The sequence below is a fragment of the Aquarana catesbeiana genome, linkage group LG01, assembly GCF_042186555.1.
Source record: "Aquarana catesbeiana isolate 2022-GZ linkage group LG01, ASM4218655v1, whole genome shotgun sequence".
NCBI lineage: Eukaryota > Metazoa > Chordata > Amphibia > Anura > Ranidae > Aquarana > Aquarana catesbeiana.
The window spans coordinates 272,498,604-272,523,966 of NC_133324.1; the positions used below are offsets into that span (position 1 = coordinate 272,498,604).

General features: G+C 42.2%; 1 protein-coding gene and 1 pseudogene across 2 annotated transcripts in view; one reads left to right on the top strand and one right to left on the bottom strand.

Moving 5' to 3' along the window:
- Positions 1 to 25,363, bottom strand: part of ZDHHC8 (zDHHC palmitoyltransferase 8) — a 175,944-nt gene that overhangs the window by 133,729 nt on the left and 16,852 nt on the right. The window lies entirely within an intron of this gene.
- LOC141124388 (U2 spliceosomal RNA) lies at positions 22,262 to 22,352 on the top strand (annotated as a pseudogene).

The window sequence follows — 25,363 nt, forward strand, 5'->3', positions numbered from 1 at the left end:
AGGACTGAAAATCTGATGGATTATTCCATCTACACTAAAAAACAGTGTGGGCAAAGGAAACCCGCTTGTTGACTGTTACATTCTGATAGCCAGGGCCTAGAGCTATCAGAGTACCTGAACAGCCACTGCATCTAATGGGGTGCAGTCACTGTTTGGCCAACAGTTTTCCACCTTGCTCCTTCAACCAAAAAGTAAAAAAAAAAAGATTTTTTTCAAAGCTGGGTGATGCGGTTAAGGCCACCCATAGCTTGAATTTCAGCTGAATTAGCAGGAATCGGATGAAACTCAAGCAGCATTTAGTCTGTTTACAACCTGATTCGTTATTTTACACTTATTAAAGCTGCTATTTGGATATTCAAGAACTAGACAATGAACAGGAGGAACTCCCCATAATAAGTAAATGATTATAGCTGATGATTATTTACATCAATTGTTTTTCTATGTTTTCAGTCCAAAAGATAGAAATGCATTTTAAAAAAAGGGAAGTTAAGTTGTAAGCACTTTTTCTTGCTAGCTGTTTGCATTTTGATTAAATCGATTTGCAAATGTTTCCTCCAGTAGAGAAGCCATCTGCTGGGGCCAAAGGTGGCCAAGCAAAAATGTATTTTTTTGACCAAATATTTAAGGGAAACGCCAACATTTTTACAGACCCTTCTTCATAACAAAATTAGAAAAGGACAGCAGAAAACACATTCATAACAATGGTGCTCATTAACTTTTTAGTAACAATATTATGTTGTTGGTAGCTCTTGTGTACGTGACAGATGCGATGTTCAGGCAAGTTGGCATTACGTTTTAGAGAGCAGTAGGGGCACTGCTGAAACATAAGGAACTTCCTAGGATAAAGGAAGCGAACACCAAATTAATATATTTTCTAAAATTCTAAAGGGGATTAAAAAAACAACAAAAAACACCAAAAAAAAAACAAAAAACAAAAAAAGTGTGATTGTATGATTGCATGCTACTCTCCTTTAGAAAATGCTAGTTTTGCTCCAGATTTTTATCCACTTGAGCTCCGGAAGGTTTACACCCTTTATGACCAGAGCAATTTTTGCTATTCAGCACTGCACTACTTTACCTGGCAATTGTGCGGTCATGCAATACTGTACACAAATTACATTTTTTATTATTCTTTCACACGAACAGAGCTTTCTTTTGGTGGCATTTGCTCACCCTACTGGGTTTATTGCAATATAAACAAAAAAAATAAAACAGAAAATTTTGAAAAAAAGCAATATTTTCTACTCTGCTATTAAAACGTATGAATGTGAGTTAGGGACCTTAGATTGTAAGCTCCTTGAGGGCAGGGACTGATGTGAATGTACAATGTATATGTAAAAGTGCTGCGTAAATTGACAGCGCTTTACAAGTACCTGAAATAAATAAATATCTAATGAAATTTAGTCATAAATTTAGGCCAAAACGCAATCCACTATGCACAGCCAGGAAAAATGACCACACTGGGATGGATGAGTTTCAATGCCCAGTATGATCAGTTTGAAATAAAAAAGCAGGATGACTGGCAGAACCACCAGGTATTTCACACAAAGAAAGCAATAAAAAGAACAGGGTACTTTTTTTTATACAAGTACATGGTAACATTGACACATATCAGGAATATGAAATGTCGGGGTACCATACACCAAGTTATGCAAATATACAGTTGTGCTCATAAGTTTACATACCCTGGCAGAATTTATGATTTCTTGGCCATTTTTCAGAGAATATGAATGATAACACAAAAACATTTATTTCACTAATGGTTAGTGTTTGGCTGAAGCCATTTATTATCAAATCAACTTTATTATCAAATCAACCCACAAATACCTTCAGGTGAAATACAGGACTCTCTGAAAACGTGTTGTGGCTGTTTCAAGATGCACAATAAGGAGGCACTTGAAGAAAGTCATTACTATGCAAATGCCACAAAGTATCCCACTTACAATACGCCAAACAGATGTACAGATTCAAGCCTCAAACCTTCTGGCACAAAGTCATTTGGAGCGATGAGACCAAAATTGAGCTTTTTGGCCACAACCATAAACGCTATATTTGGAGAAGAGTCAACAAGGTCTATTATGAAAGGTACGGAGGTGGATCGCTGATATTTTTGGGATGTGTGAGCTACAAAAAGGCACAGGAAATGTGGTCAAAATTGTTGGCAAGATGAAAGCAGTATCTTATCAAAAAATACTGGAGAAACGTTTGCATTTATCAGCCAGGAAGCTGCGCATAGGACGTACTTGGACAATCCAACAAGACAATGATCCAAAACACAAGGCCAAGTCGACCTGTCATTAGCAACAGCAGAATAAAGTGAAGGTTCTGGAGTGGCCATCTCAGTCTTCTGACCTCAATATCATTGAGCCACTCTGGGGGGATCTCAAAACGTGCAGTTCATGCAAGACAGCCCAAGAATTTACAGGAACTGGAGGCTTTTTGCCAAGAGGAATGGGCAGCTTTACCATCTGAGAAGATAAAGAGCCTCATCCACAATTATCACAAAAGACTTCAAGCTGTCATTGATGTTAAAGTGGGTGATACGGTATTAAGAACTGGGGTATGTAAACTTTTGATCAGGATCATTTGCGTAGTTTTTGTTGTCATTATGATTTAAAAAGAGTACACACAGTTGATTGATAAATGGCTTCAACCAAACACTAACCATGAGTGAAAAAGTTTTTGTGTTATTCATATTCTCTGAAAAATGGCCAAAAAAAAAAATCATAAATTCTGCCAGGGTATGTATACTTATGAGCACAACTGTAAATGTTTATGGCATACCAATTTGGCTGCAAAAGTGGAAATCACCAGCCAGAACAAGCTCTACTTGGCATACTTTTTCTAGTTCAGCGACAGGGTCAGCAAAAACAGCCATACCAACTAGCATTTTCAGAAGGCAGTAACAGCTGCCCCTACATTTCTCCCATGACAGGTTTTATTTAAAGTAGAACTCCGGGATTTTCAAAAAATCCCCCATTAGTACACCCCCCACACAAAACAGTTATTTGTGAAATTTCTTACCGTTTAAGAGATATGTCAGATTGAATTCTTAGGAAGTCAGCTCTGTGATTCAAAAAAATGCAGCCTGTATTCTGGCAAGGAGGAGGTGTTAGAAGAGGGATTGCATCATATCCTCTTATCTCTCTGTAAACTGTAATCAGCCTATATTTCCCATGAATCCTTGGGATTGGAGTAAATGTGGGAGGTACACTAGGCCTGTACATGTAAATGTCAACTTGCCCACTTCAACATAAATCACACCCTTCATTCTGCAGCCAACAAGCCATACATAACATACGGTATGATAGGCTACAGCCTTATAAATGCAAACCAGTGCAACGTGTCAGTGTCCACCAGTGCCAATTGTCAGGGACCACCAGTGACACATGTCAGGGACCGCCATGTTCACCATGGGACCACCATGTCTGTCCCACCAGTGCAGAGCTGGATTATCATCAGAAGTCACTTGTATGACACAATGGGGATCTCCTGCTGTGTCAGGTATTGTATATGAGAACACCAATCGCCGTTGTCCCGCCTCCCGCTGGTATGATTGACAGCGCACTGTTCCTATACCGGCGGGAGGTGGGACATCAGCGATTGGTGTTCTTTTATACAATACCTGACACAGTGGGAGATCCCCACTGTGTCATACAAGTGATTTCTGATAATCCCCGGTCTGCACGGAGATAGCAAGTGGGCAGCGGTGCGGTCGGGACAGAGTGGAGGTAGAGTGGGGGGGGGTTGCTGATAGGAGCAGAGGAGGAAGGAGGAGAGAGGAGAAGGACACCACCTCCATGGGCGGCACAGACCAGGGGCTGCGAGACCCCCTCCACCCACTACATGCCCGCTTTCTCCCTGTTAGAACTAAAAAAGAAGGGAAAAAAAAAAAATCTGCGCAATCGCTGTCAGTAGGCAGTTAGCAACAGAAGAAGAAACTTCCTACCCAATGCTGTAGTCCTTATTGTGTGGCATCCGTTCCTTTCTATTAAAAGGGGACTGTTTTTTGGTTTAATGGTATAACTCAAAGCTTTAATGGCTGAGTTATAGATATAGCTCTCAGATGTACATATGTGTAAGGATATATGATAATATTTTAATTTGGTGTGAAATAGTTGGTCAGATGACAAGACTGTTATATGCATTATGAAATAAATAATTTTATTGCCAATAAAAAGGGGCCGCGGACAATTTTGATCCATTAAAAGTATGTGAAATGTTTTTATGATCACTAATATGTTATTATTAAAGTGTATTATAAACAATTTGATAAATTAGTACTGTCTACAATCCCATAAGCCTACAATCATATAAAGTACATTTTGTTAAGTATCATGGACTATTCGCCTATACATACTAGAGGTGCACTGAATGGAAATTTTGGTGCCGAAACTGAAAATGCAGGATGCACTTGGCCAAAAACCGAAAGTTACAGTTTAAAAAAAATATTTATATAAAATGGTATTATATTTAAATTTAATTAATACTTTAATTAATATAGCCAATTTAAATTAATATGAATTTGTCGTCGGCCATTATTGGCACCTTTAGCGCAAGAAAAATGTATCCTTTTAAATTCTATGTTTATGGTCTACTGCGGCATTAAAAACCCTGCTTGCTGCATTTTTTGGTCAGGAAAAAAAAAGCACACACGCACACAAAAATGCACCTCCCAGTTGAAATGCATTGAAAGTGCAGCAAGAACGCATCATAACGCACCCGTATTATGTTTTTGATGCAGATTTTTAGGGGGAAAATACACTTTTTTTTTAATTAAAAACAACACCCCACACAATATTTACCCCCAATTTTTTTGTAAAATGTGAAATAGGTCATGATTTAAAATTGTGCATGCTTGTGGAATGGCGACAAACTTCAGTACTTTAAAATCTCCATAGGCGATGCTTTAAACACCTTTAAAAGTTACTTGTTTAGAGTTAGAGGAGGTCTAGCACTAGAATGATTGATCTCGCTCTAACATTCACAGTGATACCTCACATGTGTGGTGCGAATACCGCTTACATAAGCAAGAGCAACTTATGGATGCGGTCGCTTCTGCGCGCAAGCATGGGGGGCGCTTTAATTTTATCATCACTTTTATTCCTATTACAAGGAATGTAAACATCTCTAGAAATAATAATTACAGGTCTTTTTTTATGGAGAGATCTGGGGTCAAAAAAAAAAAACAAAATCTCATCTTTACCTTTAAAAGCAAGATAAAAAAAAGAAAATAAAAAAAAATTTGATTACTTCCAGCCTCGACCGGAAGGGACATCATGAAGTTGCTCCGGTCCTCCAAGCCCATAGAGATGATCAAAGCGATCTACTCTTTGATCGCCAACCGGCAGCACAGTCAGATCGTTTCTTGGACGAACTGGCGGAAACAGTAAGCCTGAGAAACAGGCCAGTGGCGGCGGATATCCCCTCCCGCTGCTTCTGAAAGCATTCCAGTGGCTCATAAGCTGCTCGAAATAGTTATGAGAAAGCCAGCCGCCGGCTGTAAAAAGTGATCAGGTTATGGCTGATAATCCCGGTAAACCACTTCCAAACCACAACGTATATATGTATTGCAGTCGGCAAGTGGTTAACAATGCAAGCATGAAAAACTTTGTTATATTTACATGAGTAATGTGTTTAGCATAAATGTATGCTATTGGTCCGAAATACCAAGGAAACTAGGTGGCAAAAGCAGCCTGCCTACTAGCAACCTATGACACTAAGCAACCTGCATCCTTGTTTGCACTGTATGCATGTAGATTTTAGCATACGCAATACATGTGTACATAAAAGACTTTACAATGGCTCTTGCGGTTAGCAAGATCTAACAAATTCATACGGCCAGTTGGTTGTAAAAACATATGGTTTGATGTGAAGAACTTGAAAGGCCTGCACAAAGAACTGATCTCAACCATACTGAACACCTTTGAGATGAAGTGGAATGCTGATTGCAAGCCATATCTTTTCAACCCACATCACTATCTGACCTCACAAATGCTTGTGGTTGAACGAGTACAAATTCCCCACAGACAGACAAAATCCTTCCAAGAAGAGTGGAGTCGGTTACAGCCACAAAGAGGGGGGAGGGAATTCCATAACATGCTCATGGTTTGGAAAGATGATGCCCATGACACTCAAATAGGTGTGACAGTCAGATGTCCACAAACCTTTGCCCATATAGTTGCCTCAGTTATACGGATTCCGCTTGCTCAGCGGGGGATCGCTCCGTTGATTGCCGCTGAGCAGGTGGATGACCGGTCCATCTCCGCTCACTGTGCAGGGATTGACCTGACAGAGCCCCGCTCTCCTTTCACATGAGCTGTCCCATCAGGTCCGCCTGACAGTATGTCAGGCGGACCTGATCAGAGCCTCTATTCACTTCTATGGCACGGCGGATGTCAGCGGTGACATGTCCGCTGACACCCGATGCTATCTGATCCTGTCCGTGTAATCCAGACAGATGATGACCCTATTTTTCCATCCGTCTGGCGGATCGGATGAAAATGGACAGGCAGTCTGTTTTCATTCGATCCCCCATAGAGGAAAGTGGGGCTCTGACAGGTCTGTCTCAGCACAGTGAGCAGAGACGAAAGCTGTCATCCGCCTGCTCAGCGTATCAATCCTCCGTTGAGCAAAGCAGAGTCCGCCAGGCAGACCGCCCGTGGAAAAGGACCCGTAAGGTTAGCTGTATTCTCTACATGTGATCAAAGTATAAGTTCAGAAAAAAATTAAACAGGTGAAAACAATAAACCCTCCCCATGCCAGTGGGTCTTTCAACAGGGCTCCCAGAACAGATCAGAGAGATTTTGATTGATTTAAATGAGCGAAGGTTGGGACTTTAAATGAGACGTGAGTCTTCATCCCTATGCATACATGAAACTGGAGAAGTGGGACTTTGAATGGGGTGAGCAAACAGGCCAAGGGATCAGTCACAGTATAACAAACCATTTATTGATTGACAATAGCCTAGTGGCACAATATAGGTCCAAGTGTGCAAAACAGTCAAGTAATATACATATACATCCTTGTATATACATGGTAAACATAAATGACAAAATTCCAAAATGATGCAGGGCAGGAAAAAATAAGAGGGATATTGATTGATCAGCGCCAGTACAGAGAATCACTCTGATCGGTCCAGGAAGCTCTGCAGAAAGAGAGGTAAGTGGGGATTTAACCACTTGAATACAGGGCACTTTCACCCCTTCCTGCCCAGGCCAATTTTCAGCTTTCAGCGCTGTCACACTTTGACAACTGCACAGACATGCAACACTGTATCCATATTCAATTTTTAACTTTTTTTTTTTCACACTAGAGCTTCCTTTTGGTGGTATTTAATCAACAGGTTTTTTTTTTTCCTAAATAGACTAAAAAAGACAGAAATGTAAAAAAAAAACAAAAAAAAACAAAAAAAAAACAAAAACACATACAAGTTTTGTAAATAATCTTTCTTCATAAATTTAGGACAAACTGTATACTGCTACACTTCATGGGTGAAAATAATCCAAACCAGAGTTTATTATTTAGCCTGGAGCAAAGTTAGAGTCCACAAATTATGTTATATCTGAAAATTGATCAGTGCTGATGTACTGACGGCCCATCTAATTTCTTGAGGCCCGAATATACTAGGACAGTACAAATATCCCCCAAATTACCCCTATTTGGAAAATAGACAGTCCAATGTATTAAGTAAGAGGCATGGCATGTTTTTTGAAGTTGTAATTTTGTGTCACAATTTTTGGAAAAAATGAATAAATTGCTTTTTCAACAATTTTTTTTTTTTTTTTTTTATATACGGTCACCAGTGTACTACAACATCGTCATAACTTTATTCTCTTTTTTTATTACATTTTTATTTATTTTTAAAACACACTGACCAGAGCAATAGTGTGTTATAGTAACATTGTACTATTCTGGGGAAGTGATCAGGATCCCCCCCCCCCCCCCCCCTTTATATTAGGATTGTTTATACCAGCGAATTTCACTCACTTTCGCTTGCCCTGCCCCTTCTCTCTCCTCATTGGCTCACTGACTGATTGACAACAGCGGGAGTCAATGGCACCCACTGCCATCTCGACCAATGAGGGAGAGTCCCCGGAGAAGTGAAGCTCTCGTGCACATTGCTGGATCAAGATGGGGCTCCAGTAAGTATTAGAGGGGCTGTTGCACACAGAAGATTTTTTTATCTTAAAAGAGGAAGTAAACCCTTATGGGTATTACTTCCTCCTTGTTCCCCTGCAAAGTAAAAGCATAATAGGCTAGTATGCATCGCATACTAGCCCATTATGTGGCACTTTTTTTTTTTTTTTTTAACAAAACAGTGGTGCTTTATTGTTGTACAAGATAAATTAGAGTTACAGAATACCATTCAACAGAGTACAATACACAACATATGTAGATTACATATTTTAGGATAAGGAAGGCAATATGCAAAGCCCGCAAGCAATACGTAGGGATAATAGTACCATTCTCAACAAGTACCGTCCACCCGCCACCCTCCAAAACCCTCCCTTCTTGGGGCAGATGATCGTAATGAACTGAGTGTTTCTCTACGAGGCCATCCACGGAGCCCAAACTTTTTCAAACTTCCACGGACAGCCACGGTTTATATATGTCATTTTATACATTGGGATTACTGCCTCAATCTGTGCCTCCCAGGCTGAAAAGGATGGAGGGGAAGAATCTATCCATTTCATGAGTATTTCTTTTTTGGCATAGAAAAGAAGGAAGGAAATTAGTAATTTAAGATGATATGGCCTCTGCTCGTCATCATGTATCCCCAGCAACGTCATAGCCGGTAAGAGCGGAATAGAGGTCTGCAGTCTGGAGTTGATTTCACCTACTATCTTAGTTCAAAATAGTGCAACGACTGGGCACTCCCAGAACATATGTATAAATGTGCCTATATGAATTTTGCATTTAGGACACATGGGGTCTCTCTCAGGGAATATGCGATGGAGTCTCTGCGGGGTATAGTAGATCCTGTGTATAAATTTAACTTGAATCAGCTTGTCCTTGGATGCTATTACTAATTTCGGGCCATGCTCTAAACAGTCCTCCCATCCCTCTTTATCCAATGACGGGATATCAGCCCGCCATCTTTCCCATCCATTATGTGGCACTTAACTGCAAACGAAGCCCACGCTGTCCTTGCTGGTGGCCGCATCCATCTTTGCCCCTCTTCCTTCCGGGGCCGCGGACTCCGGCGTATGCACACGGGAGCTGTCAGTCACTTGCAAGTTAAGAAATGGCACAGGAGGTCTGTTTCTTCACAGCGCATGCGCCGATGACATCATCGGTGCACTACAAGGTAAATATATCCTAAACAGTGCAGGTTTAAGAGATATTTCCACTACCTATAAGTAAGCCTTATCCTAGGCTCTAAAATTGGGGGTTTAAAGCCACTTTAAAAAAACAGAGATAAAAAAACCTTTTGCCTGTAGAACCACTTTAAACATATCTCATAACCCAACCCCTAACAATAATCAGTGGGTCCTATCATTCTAATGGCCATTGTCAACTTGCATTTAAATATTTTTCCCCATTGACAAAATACAGTACAAAACATCTCACACTAAATACAACTGTTCCACCAGCAGGGTGAGAATAACTACAAATATTATATACTTTGGCCATTAGAACTTCAGAAGGCCACCTGATGTCTGAACAAATTCTATACAAATTATTATACAGGATTTATATAGCGCCAACAGTTTTATACAACACGAGAAATAATGACCATCTGTAAAGAATCCCAACTATAAAAACTCTAATTACTAAACAATTTACTTGGCGACTGGTAGACAAGGTGCAATGGGGGTTAAATTTATACATTTTAAAACTGGTGTTCCAGTATGATTTAAAAACAGGCGTTTTGCCAAAGTGGTTACGAAAGTATAATAATCCACGAGAATCCTGAAAAATGTGATCCGCACATCCTTGACTTGAAAATCTAGGGTAATGTTTAATCATTTGCTTTTTGTTTCTATGGGATAATAATGGCTGCTTTAAACTAGTTATTATGATGTAGATGTCTTCTATTATAAGAAAACTCAAACTGTAGGGAGTTTTTTTTTTTTTTTTTTTTTTTTTAATATCCCCTGATTTGGTATAGATAAAACAGGTTTAAAAATAGGTTCTCTTTAAACTAAGTCTTTAGTAGCTGGATTAAGTTGAATGCTAAAACAAGGCGTCTGTTCACAGAATATTTTGCGTCTTTTCTTCTCAGTACTGCACAGCCAACTTCACAACAAACATTTCCATAATGAAGTGCAACAATAATCTGACTGCATGGACGCCGGCCAGGCTACTTTGCTATAAAAAGCAGAGCGATCTTCTTATGTTCCCTTAGACCTAGGATTAGCTACTTATTAGTTTAATGTATGGGGATATGTTTATACAATTATAAGATCAAGACAATGCAGGAACGGCAAATGAAATCAATGCCAGACAAGTGGCTCACAGAACAACAACATATGCTGCCATGCTGTCACTTTGATCCCTAGTCCCTACAGTAACATGTTTACATGAAGAGTCCACATATACAAGCTGGTTTACCCTATTCCACACTCCACCATTAGCACTGTACGGCTTCCTAACTTGAGAACATAAGGCAACCACAGTAAAGATGAAAATCATGCCGTTTCTTTTTTGATTGTGCTGCAGATGAACCAGCAAACAGAATTTATTTTATTACAGTTATCCGATTGTTGATGGGAGGGGGGACTGGGCAGCGCCATCTTAATAGCATCATGGGCCCCTGGGCAAAGTAATGGTATGGGGCCCCTACAAGCCTGCCCCAATTTATGCACCCACTCTTAAGAATTAAAGTTCAATATTTTCTACTTTCTGCTATGAAACATATCAAATAAAAATAATTTAAAAACATGACTTCATAAATGTAGGCCAAAATGTATTCTGCTACATGTCTTTGGTATAAAAAAAAATCCCAATATGTGTATATTGATCGGTTTGTGTGACAGTTATAGCATCTACAAACTATGGGATATAGAGATAAATATATAGAGATAGATATTATATCTCCACACACACACACACACACACACACACACACACACACATACATATACACACATATTATACATTTATGCAGCTATAGAAGCTATACTGGTAATGGCAGTGATCAGCAACTTAAAGTGGGACTGTGATTGGCTTTCAGGCAATCTGGTGCTAACAGACCCTCGCAGGGAGGTGCACTAACTAACTGACATAACTAGTGACACTAATACAATTATCAGCTATAATACTATAAACTGACACTGTACTAATGACACTGGCTGGGAAGAGGTTGACATCAGGGGGTTACCTGTGTGCCTATTAAAATGTAATGTGTCATATGTGCTGCTTTTACTAACAGATTTGGCTGCTTTTTCTCCCTGAACTCACAGATGATTTCGGGGAGAAGCCAAATCTCTGTGTACAGAGTTGTGTGTTTGCAAACACACAACTCTGTGCTGTGATTGGGCACAGCTGATCATCAGGTTTCTGCCAAAATCATTGGTTGAAAGCTGTTGATTAACTTGTGCTGTGTCCAATCACAGCACGGGTTGGCTGGGGGCATGCATTCATCCCCCAAAAGCTTGGAAGACAGGTGGCTTTGTACGGTATGTTGTCTAGTTTGTCTGTGCCACCCACCTTCAATAAAACTACTGTGGGTGGGTGGCAAGTGGTTAAGGTATACTCACACCAGATGTGGTGGGACTGTGTTGGGTGGCTATTCCACCTAATGACATGACAAAATGCCTTGTCTCTGGTATGTCCAGCTCACAGCAGTGCAGCCAATTGAGCTTTTTTGAAATGTCGGGTGACATTTCAATGTTTTTTTAAACAAAAGCACAGGATGTTGCATGAAAAAACCCTTAGGCCCCTTTCACACTTATGCGACTTGGGGCTGCAAAGTCGCATGACAAGTGGTATCCCACGATTTCCAATGAGTACATTCATATCTGTGCGACTTCAAAGTAGTCCCTGCACTACTTTGGTCCGACTTTGATGCGACTTGAGGGTGCATAGACACAGGCATTCCTTCAAGTCACGGCAAAATCGCATGACTTTCAGGTCGCACAAGTGTGAAAGGGACCTAAGCTGACAAGGCAGCACATGGGGATGTAAACATGCTGTAGCCACAGTGATTGTGATGGGGGTGATAAAACAGGTGGTTAGGAGGCAACATATCACCTCCTCGCCACCTGTCAAACAGCCCTGAAAAGTAATATTTCTGTGTATTGCTTTTCAGAGGAGTGGCAATGTTTTGCAGTCAGAGACTGAGAATAGGAGAGGTGAGGGACATACATATGCATTTGTCAAGTTGAGGGTGGGGTTTCAAACATAGAATAAAATTAAATGGGGATATCTTCTGAATTGCACTTGCATGAAATTTCATTGTTGATACAAGCATTGTAAAAAAAATTGATAAAAACAGTCAGCCACCACATAGAGCCATTTGCACTGCAGACTTGCCAATTTCCAATCCTCCAAGCATGCAGCAGTTGTACACACACACCTACAGTATCTAGCACCACGCTATGAGTATCTGTGCACATCAGGGGGTGGGGCTGCTAGTGCAGAGACAGCAGGGATTGGCTACTTTACAAGGGCCCTTTTCACTCAGCACCCCTGAGGCTGTTCAGACCGGATCCCATCTGTCTCAATGTCGGGCTCACAGGAACAGTGCGAGAGAGACATTGAGTGACAGTATTGGCACAGCCAAAAAAGTTCACTGTGCACCTGACCCGCTCCCAGCCACGGAGTCCCGGCTGGGCTCCGGGTGGAGCCGGAGTCACCAACATTAGGTTATTCATTACAGTCACTCAGGCAGTGACAGTCCAGCTGGCAGGCGGAACCGAAGATGCCAACGCCTGCTGGACTGCCTGCGTCCGCTCAGCTCGACTCCCTTGCCCCACTGCTACTTCTATATCTATACCTATATATACTCCATCTACACACACTACCAAAAGTATTAGGACGCCTGCCTTTACACACACATTAACTTTAATGGAATCCCGGTCTTAGTCCATAGGGTTCAATATTGAGTTGGCCCACCCTTTGCAGCTATAACAGCTTCAACTATTCTGGGAAGGCTGTCCACAAGGTTTAGGAGTGTGTCTCTGGGATTGTTTTACCATTCTTCCATAAGCACATTTGTGAGGTCAGGCACTGATGTGGACGAGAAGGCCTGGCTTGCACTCTCTGCTCTAATTCATCCCAAAAGGTGTTCTATTGGGTTGAAGTCAGGACTCTATGCAAGCCATGTCTTTATGGACCTTGTTTTGTGTACTGGTCCAAATCAATTTGAGGGGGGGGGGGGGGGGGGATTATGGTGTGGGGTTGTTTTTCAGGAGTTGGGCTTGGCTCTTAAGTTCCAATGAAGGCAACTCTTAAAGGCATTAGCATACCAAGACATTTTGGACAATATCAAGTTTCCAACTTTGTGGGAACAGTTTGAGCATGGCCCCTTCCTGTTCCAACATGATTGCTCACCAGTGCAAAAAGCAAGGTCCACCAAGACATGGATGAGCGGGTTTGGGGTGAAAGAACTTGACTGGCCTGCACAGTAGGGCTCGACCGATATCTGTTTTTTTCAGGGCCGATACCGATTTTTCAGCAGCATTCCAGTCCGATAGCCGAAATAAGGTGCCGATATTCTGTACATCACCGTCGTCACTTGCCACTGTGACCTGCCACCCATAAGCAGCTTATCACTACTTACACTACCTCTGGTAGCCTCCCCCCATCGGTGTCCGAGTGGGTAAACTTCCACATGTGGGCGGGTGGTGAGAGATGATGCAACTATCTCTCTGCTCTCTGGTGCTGCAGCTGTCAAGAGCAGTCTTTATGGCCCTGCTGTAGGGGCGGAACAGCGGTGATGCAAGGCAGGCAGTGAGATGACATCCCTCTGTTGCCCGCCACACCGCTGACTGAGATTGACAGAAACTGCAGCGAGCCCTCACGCGGGGACAGGGGGGAGGAGGTCTGACCATTAACGGTAGCATCGACAAGTTCCTTATAGATACTGATTATTTGAAAAATGTGAATATTGGCCCCCAATAATTGGCCACTCCGATACCCGGTCGACTCCTAGTGCACCCCTAGTCCTGACCTCAACCTGATAGAACACCTTTGGGATGAATTAGAGTGGGGACCAAGGATGAGCTCAGGCGTGTTCGCAAACCGCACGTGCAGAGTGCGCCAGGAAATCAGGAAATGGGGAGCACTAATCATAAGCAGTGAGACATTCCCGGTTCTCTGCAGCCGCGCATCGGGATAATGTCTCACTGCTTGTGATTACCGCTCCGCAGTGCCAAATTCCTGGCGGGCTCTGCGCGTGCTGTTTGCGAACACGCCTGAGCTCATCCTTAGTGGAGACTGCAAGCCAGGCCTTCTTGTCCACATTAGTGCCTGACCTCACAAATGCTCTTCTGGAAGAATGGTCAGACATTCCCATAGACACACTCCTAAACCTTGTGAATAGCCTTCCCAGAAGAGTTGAAGCTGTCATTAAAGTTCATGTGTGTGTATAAGGCAGGCGCCCCAATACTTTTGGTAATATAAAGTATGTGTGTGAGTGTGTGTGTGTATGTATACACACACACACACCTCAAATAATTAAAGGAACACTTTGAAAACACATCAGATCTCAATGAGGAAAAATATCATGCTGGATATCTATACGGATATGGACTGGGTAATGTGTTAAGAACTAAAGGATACCACATCGTTTGATAGAAATTAAAATTATCAACCTACAGAGGGCTGAATTCAAAGACCCCCTGAAAATCAAAGTGAAAAAATAAATAAATAAATAAATGATGCAGTAGGCTAGTCCATTTTGCTGAAATGTAATTACAGCAACTTAACCACTTCAGCCCTGGAAGAATTTACCCCCTTCCTGAAGGGTCCATTTCTTGCGATACAGCACTGTGTCAATTTAACTGACAATACCGCGGTCGTGCGACGTTGTATCCAAACAAAAATGACATCCTTCCCCCCCCCCCCCCCCCACAAATAGAGCTTTCTTTTGGTGGTATTTGATCACCTCTGCGGTTTTTATTTTTTGCGCTATAAACAAAAAAAGAGCGTCAATTTAAAAAAAAAAAAAAAGTGAATATTTTTTACTTTTTGCTATAATAAATATCCCCAAAATATTATATATATATATAAAAATATAAAAAAAAAATCATCAGTTTAGGCCACAATATATTCTTCTACATATTTTAGGTTAAATATATATTTATTTTTAGTAATGGTGGCGGTCTGCAATTTTTATCATGACTGCGACATTGCGGCGGGCAGATCGGACACTTGACACAATTTTAGGACCATTGACATTTATACAGTGATCAGTGCTATAAATAGCCATTGATTACTGTATAAATGTCATTGGCAGGGAAGGGGTTAACACTAGGGGGCGAGCAAGGGGTTAAGTGTGTCCTAGGGAGTGATGGGACCGATTGTTGTTCTTTAGCATTAGGAACATATCGCTCTCCACAACCCTGACAGAACGAAGATCTGTCTGTTTACATCGACGGATCTCCGTTCTGTCCTTCTCCAGAGCAATCCCGGGTAGCCATCACAGCCGCCGGCCACGAGCATTGGCTCCTTTGTCACACGGGGCACGCACGCCCCCTATACCTCCTAAAGCACCCGCCGTACAGCTACGGCAACTCACGCAGGAGTGCCATTTTCCGGCAGTCAATTGATGGCGGACGGTCGGCAAGCGGTTAAAAATGGTACTCAGTAGTATGTATGGCACCTATGTGCTTGTATGCACGCCTGATAACATCGAGGTATGCTCCTAATGAGACGGCAGATGGGGTCCTGGGGCATTTCCTCCCAGATCTGGACCAGGGCATCATTGAACTCCTGAAAAGACTGAGTTGCAACCTGGAGGCGTCGGTTTGACGGAAACAATGTCCCAGAGGTATTCTATCGGATTTAGGTCAGGCGAATGTGGGGGCCATTCAATGGTGACATTTCCTTTATGAGGCCGTGTACCAAGAAGAACCCAGGGCCCACAGCACCAGCGTAGGGTCTGACAATGGGGCCAAGGATTTCGTCCCGATAATATTGGATATATATTTTTATTAATTACAGTGGAACCTCGGATTGCAAGTAACGCGGTTAACGAACGTTTCACAATACGAGCACTGTATTTTTAAAAATTGTAACTCGGTTTGCGAGTGTTGTCTCGCAAAACGAGCACGATTCAGGCCAAAGCAGTGTGCAGTATTTGGCCTGGGGGGGGGCGCCGGAGCTGAGCAGAGCCGAAAGTCGCCGATCGGCGCCGTTCAGAAATACACGGAAAGGCACGAGGACAGCTCAGCTGACCTCGGCAAATCTCAGGAAGTCTTTCTGAGGTTTGCCAAGGTGGCCTCTGGCCTTTTCCGAGGCTCTCCGGTGCCCCCCTGCCTCTGGCTGCATGTGGTATTGCATGCCATTGAAGTCCATGCGGAACAAAATATTTTCGTTTCCATTGACTTCAATGGGGAAACTCGCTTTGATGCATTCTCCTGGAACAGATTGTGCTCATAATCCAAGGTGTGTGTGTGTGTGTGTGTGTGTCCCCCCATATATAAAATTGTATTATATTCCACAGTTAAATAAATATCATCAATTTAAATTACTATGCATTTATTGTTGGCCATTATTGGCACCTTTAGTGCAAAAAAAAGCTCAATAAAAATGCAATCTGCTGCCCCCAACTATATTTTGTATCATATCTGCAATCTCTTACCTAAACTTAAACACTTTGCTAATAGTATTAGCAAAATTTCTATTTGGTGCACCTCTAGCAGACATGGTACAAGAGATGGTCAGAGACTGCAGACATGATACAAGAGATCAATGCAGCCTCATCATTGCCCATGAGATGCAGCACCCGCCCCCCCCCCCCCCCCCCCAGTGCCTGGTAGCACGATCTCACACTGTGGTCGCAGAGCTGGATCTTAATCGCTGTGCAGCCGCTGTAACGATGTCCTGCTCCCCATGACACACGGCACAATGCTTCCCGGCATTGGATAAGTGTGCAGTCTATCACAATAGGCGGTCTAGGAGGCAGGACATCATTACAGCAGGTGCACAGTGATTCAGATCCAGCTCTGTGACACAGCACAAGATCACGCTACCAGGCACTAGTGAGGCTGAATCTCATGACACTCGAGAGGAGGAGGGGGGACTCTGACAGGGGCACGCCAGGATGACACATGTGCGGCACCCAGCGGGGCGGCCCCATTATGTACATTTTTTTTTTTTTTTTTTTCCTTTTGCCCACCTGCCGAAAAGACCATTTTCAGCCGATATGTTTCCGCAGCCGAAATTTCGGTGCACCACTACAAAAAACCCCCACACAAAATCAGAAAGGGGCAAATACTTTTTCACAGCACTGTAGATGTTAACTTTTCATTTTTCAATATACGACTGAACAACCGCTTTACCATAAATGCAGCCACATCTGGCTGACCTAGATGTTTGGCTTCAAAGTTCTAATTCCACATGCAAGAAACCATGGTGGTAAACCACATACACTGGAAGATCCGATCATCATGCAACCATACAGACATTTGATTTCAAAGCAGATATATGCAGGCATTGGGATATGCTCAGTAATCCAGCACTGATTTTGCGCTAGAACCAAATCCAACAATAAAATTGTGTCTGGAGCCTATACTAAAAATGTAAAATCCAGATTCATTGCAACTGGCAAGCAGACATGATAATCTAGTGCTGTGCAAATAAAGTCTGTGAGGTCAAAGGATGACTCAGAAGGTGAGGTGGAGCACAAAGCAGACTGAATACAGCAACATATGTGGCTAAGGGCCCTTTCACACTGGGGCGGGGGCGTTGGCGGCTGTAAAGCGCCGCTATTGTAAGCGGTGCTTTACCGTCGGTATTCGGACGCTAGCGGGGGCGGTTTTACCCCCCTGCTAGCAGCCGAGAACGGGTTAAAACCACCGCAAAGCACCTCTGCAGAGGCGCTTTGCCGGCGGTATAGCCGCGCCGTCCCATTGATTTCAATGGGCAGGGGCGGTGAAAGAGCGGTATACACTCCGTTCCGAAGATGCTGCTAGCAGGACTTTTTTTCCCATCCTGCTAGCGCACCGCTCCAGTGTGAAAGCCTTCGGGGCTTTCACACTGGAATTAAAGCAGCGGCACTTTCGGGTTGGTTTGCAGGTGCTATTATTAGCGCAATAACGCCTGCAAACCGCCCCAGTGTGAAAGGACCCTTAATGTGATATGCCTTAACCACTTAAGCCCCGGACTATTTGGCTGGCCAAAGACCAGAGCACTTTTTGCGATTCGGCACTACGTCGCTTTGACAATTGCACAGTCGTGCGACGTGGCTCCCAAACAAAATTACAAATAATTACAATTTAAAACAAAACAATTTTGAAAAAACACATTTTTTTACTTTTTGCTATAATAAATATCCCCAAAAAATATATTAAAAAAAAATAATAATTTTAATGGCGGTGATCAGCGATTTTATAATCGTGACTGCGACATTATGGTAGACAGATCAGACAGTTTTGGTGCTATTTTGGAACCGTTCACATTTATACAGCGATCAGTGAGATTAAAAATGAATTGATTACTGTGTAAATGTGACTGGCAGTGAAGGGGTTAATCACTGGGGGGGCAGTGAATCGGTTAAGTGTGTCCTAGGGAGTGATTCTAACTGAGGGGGCAGGGCTATGTGTGACACGACACTGATCACAGCTCCCGATTACAGGGAGCTGTGAACAGTGCTCTGTCACTAGGCGGAACAGGGAAATGCTTGTTTACATCAGCATTTCCCCGTTCTTCCTCTCCGTGAGACGATCGTGGGTATCCCTGTGGACAGAGTCCGCGGGACCTGCGATCACACTCACGGAGCTTGCGGCGGGCGCCCGCAAACTGCTTCTTTAAGTGCAACATACAGGTACGTTAATATGCCTGTACGTGCCCTTCTGCCAATGTATATCGGAGTGAGCCGGTCAGCAAGCGCTTAAACAAGACCATATGGTCACCTTCATGAGCCAAACACACTATGGTGCAATCACTGATCATGACAAGCCAATCTCTGGAACTGCTCCCAATAACAAATTTAAAAGGGGTTTGGGGTTCTTCACTTTCAGATAACTTTAATCTCCTTGCCTGCAGATCATGTGACCTTTACTAAAAACACGTTCTCTCTCTCACTCGCTCTCTGATAAAAAAAAAGAAAAAAAATTCTGTGTAAACTGTCTGTGGCACATGTACCATACAGGGTACAATCTCAGCATCTGTTAAAGGAGCCTACTGCTGAAATAACTCACACACCAATATTCATAAATTACATCAGTGACTGCCCAATAGGTGAAGAGAGCTGGTCAAAAGTAAATATATAAAATATATATAAGGCAGCAGGGCAGTGTTGGCAACAGAGCAGCAAGGAAGTGTGTAAATTTGTCATAATGATGCCAAATGCAGTTTAGTTGTGCTTAAAGTTTTCCCCTCAAACATTCCCCCCCGCAATCACCAAATTTTATACTGGCCTGTCCATGCTCTTGCAAGATCTATACTATGCCGCAAGAGCTGCCTTCACTTTTGCGCATGCATGGAAAATCACATTGCTATAAAGAAGAAGGATCTTGTTGACTCGCATACTAGCTGGTCTGTCGATAGGGATGAATGAAAAACTTTAGGAAGGAAGGAGGTGATTTAGTATAGTTATCCTTTAAATGTCCGCCCCAAAACTTTCATTCTTCTATTTTATAATGTAAGGAAACTACATCTCTGAAAATGTGCAGTATGGTTTTCAAGGTTAGCAAGGGAAAAAAAGCACACCAAAAACCTTGACCCTAAGAGCTAATTGGTGGTGTCTTATTGAATAGGTCTACTACAGTGTACATTTCGCAACCATCCTGTTAATTTAAAAAAAAAGGGAACTGCCAACACAGGTTTCTATATGTCATCCGAGACTATGGACTTGGACCAAGCTGAATAGATAGGCTATTCATTAGAGCCTTATAGGCCAGTCTGGACCTGTTACAGGGTAAGGCTGGACGTAAACAAGGCAATTTATGTTATTGTCACCCTCAGAAGAGTGGTGGCTACCAATAGGAAATTGCAGGGCAAGTTGACTTCTCAGAATCCGTTCTTGGATGTTGGTGTTCACTTGAGGTGTACCTTAAATAAAATACGCCTTTTACCAAGCATTACTGCAATGTTCATTATCGCACACTGCAATTCATTTTGAATGTGCAAATTGCATACAGCACCTTATCTTGTTTTTTAAAGAGATCTTTAACTCTTTAAATGCTGCTCTCCCCTGCAAAAAAAGACAGTGTATGCTCACCTCTCTAGCGGCCCATTAATCTTCCAGTGCTGCAGTCTCAAATGCTCTTTGGCAGGAGTGTAGCGTGCCCATTTGTCAAGTTTCAAGCTGGTTTCTACCTCCAACTCGATGTATTGCACTTAGCAATGACATAGGAGGAAGGAACGACAGCAACTGGTGGCTTAAATGCCAAAGGGCTTTCGCTGGCGTGTAGGAGGGGTACACTGCCGTAAAAATAACCATATAGGGCAGCACAGTGGCCAAATATGGATATAGAAACTGGTGTTGCACAAACTCTGTAGTATATATGTATATGTCAAGTCATAATAATTTCATAACCTGTGATCTATATCGTAATACAAATAAATCCCATATAAAGTGCATAACAATAGTGCAGTCCATTTATAGTTGTCACGTCACTGCTGGAGAATGAATTGTTATACGCCTTATACATAGATGCAGATGGTTTCTACACACACACACACACACACACACACACACTTTGCTTGTTGGAAAACAGTGGGTGGCTGCAGCAACTTTTTAATACTGTATATTACTTTATTTTTACTTTATGCACACCACATTTGGATCACTACTTTGCACCTAGATAGTGCAGAGGTACACATTTGTTTAATTTCAAAAGTGGTTGGCACTTCCTCCTAGCAGCACTAGGGTCGCCTGTTCGAATCCCAACCACGGCACTACCTGCCTGGAGATTGTATGCTCTCCCTGTGCCTTTGTGGGTTTCCTCCTGCTAGCTATCTATCTATATACAGTATCTATATATATTTGTACAATATACAGGTATATGTAAAGTGCTGTGTAAATTGACAGGGCTATAGAACTACTTGGAATAAATAAAATATACGGTCTTCTACTGCAGTGGAGTACAACTTTTAAATCTTTAGAAAGAAAACCTACAGGATTTCTTTAAAGGACAAGTTCACCTTTGAGAACATGTCCCACTCGTTTTTAGGGTAGAGCATGTAATATGTTAAAGATCCTGCAGCGGCTACTCAATCCCCACACTCCCGGTGACAGAAGGCTGGGATCTTCTCCTGGTACCTGTTGTCACTAGTTAAAAAGAGCGTGGCCGTGCAGGGCTCCACCCACACAACCATGTCATTCATTCACAGAGTTCTGTGAATAGATAAACTATAAGTATGGACAGCCTTTACAGCTGTCGGCTTGTAGTTCTCAATGAACTACCTAGACACTGTTGAGCACTCTAGTAGCAGTAAAATTGCCTGTCTGTATGGGCAGACACAGTTACACAGTCTGTAGTAGTCCTGCATTGCACCCGTGATTTGACCTATTTGAATTTTTGTAGGCTTTCCAGGCTCCTCCAAAAAAAAAAAAAAAATAAATGCAATATTTTTTTTACCTGTAAAGTGCATGTGCATTTATTTATGAGAACTAATCCTTAAAAAAAAAAAAAAAAAAAGTGAAGTGTGTTTTTAATGTGACCACCCTAAAGCAAATAAAACGGATATAGTAAGGTCTTATAAACCTTGCTTCTACGCTAATTATCTATGCACACAGTGGCAACCATGTTTGCTCATTATGTATGTAGGCTCTATTTCCTGCAAATCAATGCTGTGTAATGGTTTCGCCTTACGGTTCTCTTATGGTAGATCTGCCTGTCAGGTATGACCTACTAAAACAATGCATTCTCATTGTAAAGTCTTAGCAGTTGGTGATCAGGGAGGCTCAGTGACTCAGACAGTCATACAGATCTATAACATACAGATGTGTAAAATATTAATGGAGCTAAGAACAGAAGTTGGTCAAAATTTAAGTTACATCAAAAATTGTTTTTGAAGTACACATTAGAATACCCTACAGCAGCCGCTCTCAACAAGGGTTCCTCCAGGAACTACTAGGAGTACCTTGAGCAATTTCTACCCCTCAAATAAGTACCTGCTGACACCAATGGACTTTTAAGCTATCACTTCTCAGCCTTTTGGCTAAGATCAAGTGTAGTATCTGTTCTTATAAGTTTCCAGGAGGTGGCACTTGCTTCCGTCCCTGATCTATGGCGAAATAGTGAAGGGATGGCGGTTGCTATGCAAAGCCTGCTGGAGTAAAGGTGACCTGGAGCAGTTCGTAGCTGAAAGGTAAGCCTTCTGATGGGGAGGAGAACCACGGGGTCTGATCCGGAGGGTCGGGCACCTGGCCTTCTGGCCTAGACAGGTGTAGCTCTAGCTCCAGTGTTCAGTATCTCCGAAAATAATTAGGCAGGAGGAACAGAACGACAGTGGAGCCTGATGGTAAAGGGCTCTCGCCAAGTTTCCTGAACTCCAGGCCTTACTGGTTGGGGTGGGGGCTGCTGTGGTCTGGGCTGTGGGTCAGGGTTGCTTTGAAAAGTCAGTGGTGAATGTGCCCCTGAAGTGGCAGCTCAGGGGTGCCGTATAGTCACTGTGTTTATGCACTTGATTTTATGGCACCATGGTCACTTCACCACTACACACGTTTTTCACACCTGCCTCTTGGGCCGAGCCTTTTGGCTAGGACCAGGGGAAATATTTATGCCTGGCCGGATGGCCGGCCATTGTATTACACAATGATCACTTTCACTCTCCCATCTTACTATCTCCCTCACTCTTTTATTTACCCTGTGTTTGTCACTTTTTTGTATTTTTTTTGTTTGTAATGTATACACGTTTTGTCACTGTGTGGCGAGTAGGGTGTGGGTCCTCGGGCCTACTCTGAAAGTCTTGGGAAGGGGTGGACATAGGTCTTCTGGCTTGGTTCGCCCTCTCCTTTGGGGGGTCTCCCTTCGGTCCGCCTGGTTTCGGCCACATGGACCCATTGTCCGAATACCTCAGTCCCTGTCTGGAGCCTAACGCCCCGGGGGATCAGGGTAAGGTCTTTCCCTAGTGGAGGACTCTGAACACCCGTTGCACGTTTTTGTGTTTCTCTCTCTATGTGTGGGCACTTTGTTTGGCACCGGGTGGAAGTTTTTGGAGGTGTGTTTGCATGCCACTGGCTTTCAATAAATTAAAAAAATAAATAAATAAATAAGGGGGGGGGGGGGCCACTGACCATCATAATAATGTATCCCGAGCTGTAAATAGTCATTAGCAGGGATTTCCTGAGACTGGAAAGTTATTTCAATGGGTTCCTCCAATGTTAGGGAGATGGACCTACAGTTTTCTTTGAAAGACATCATTTGAGGTGGTTAGACTATGGGTTAATATGCAGCAGAAAAAATAAAAAAAATTTTATAGCATTTTTGTTTCCCTCTGAAATCAATTTCTCTTCTGTGTTTTCAACAAAAGATTATAGTGCAGCAAACTAAGCGTTGGTCTGCATAACCATGTACATATTCTGCTGACAGATGCATAACAGGCATTTACTCGCTGTTCTTAATAGCTATGTGTACTAGAGACTGGAAATTCTAATTACAGAACTGCAGTTGAGGTTTTATGGTGTGATTATATTCTGTAATACATACATTAATGGAAGATTCATGGTGAAAACATCCAAATTAAGCAGAGCAGTGATATGTCACAGCAATCCAGGTTTCAGTTAATATGTTCTACTGCATGTAAAAAAATACATTGCGTGACCAAAGTATCATGGAATGTTCTTTTCTTAAATTTTAGTCATTTGTCTAACTACTTGAACAACCTATCATTAAACTTGGTTATTAAGTAATATGAAGGTAAATGGATGTTGTGATACACTTTCAAATACGCAACAACATTTGCATAGTGTTTAATACACTCCACCCTGTTATTAAGTGCAGATCAATCAATCCAGTCTGCTGCACTGAACTACAGGCTTTTCCACGTTACTATGGTATGCATCCATCACTGACCTGTATGCAAGCATCTGCTACTCAATTCTGAAGTAATAATTAAACTGAGGAACATTTAAAAAAAGGACACTTACAAAATATGGCCTTTCAGTCCTACACACACACACACACACTTACTTTTAAAAGCTCTAGCATGAACAATGGGTTATCAGAACGAACCAATTCAATAAGAATATTTACAAGAACATGTTTCTGAAAATGCTGATATAAATAACCAGTTAAAAATGCACTTCATACAAGTCACCCATGTCTACAGACTCCTCTTAGGATGTCTTCTAGATGCTGCCAGCCTCACTCAGCCTGGATAACAGTATACATGCTTGGTTTGGCACTTTTGGATTCTTGCATTAGACAACCCTGGCTTATCAGGAGATGTGACTTATCAGAGAGGTTAGAAAACTGTACTTTTTACATAATATTTAGTAATTTCTTCCCCACATGCCTCCTCATAAGATGTAAATGCTGCAGACATCAGAAGCAGTACCTACAATTCTCTAAATGTACAGCCTCCCACTATGTCAGGCAGTGTCTACAGCTCATCTTAAGCAAGTAGCCTCTATTGTAGTTCATCTGTACTGTAAAGTGGCCCTTCTAGGCTCCATTCACACTGACCTAGGCGTTTTGAATCTTGGGCTGAATCGCTGCAAAACGCAGGACGCATTTGTGATGCCATTACTTGTTAATGGCACCCCAATCTCGGCGCGGTTTTGCTGCAGTTGTTGAGCGATACATCGTGCTGCAAGATTGCAATGCGCAAAGTTTGTCACTCAAAAAGGGGCAGGAGTTTCTTTTGGGCGACAGCGTCATGTGCTGTGATTTGTCCTCGAATGGGGTGCATTTAACAAGTAAATGGCACTGCAAACATGCCCCATGTTTTGCCACGATTGCGGAATCACAGACAATATCACAACACTTCTCTAAGTGTACTAGGCCATGTAAGAGTTGTATGTATAGTTTGGGATGTGTTGCAGTTTGATACTTGGGAGAGAGTAGGAGTTGCTTCCTCCAAGCAACACAACTGGAGCTCAAGAACTACTTTTTAATAATAAAAAGTGGAGGAGGGTTGAAAAAAAATAAATAAATATATGGTGTATAGTGACATATATAGAATTCTATATATGTCACTATACGCCATATGTTTTTTTATTATGGTGTATAGTGACATATATAGAATTCTATATATATGTCACTATACACCATATCTTTTTTATTATTTTTTTTTCCAA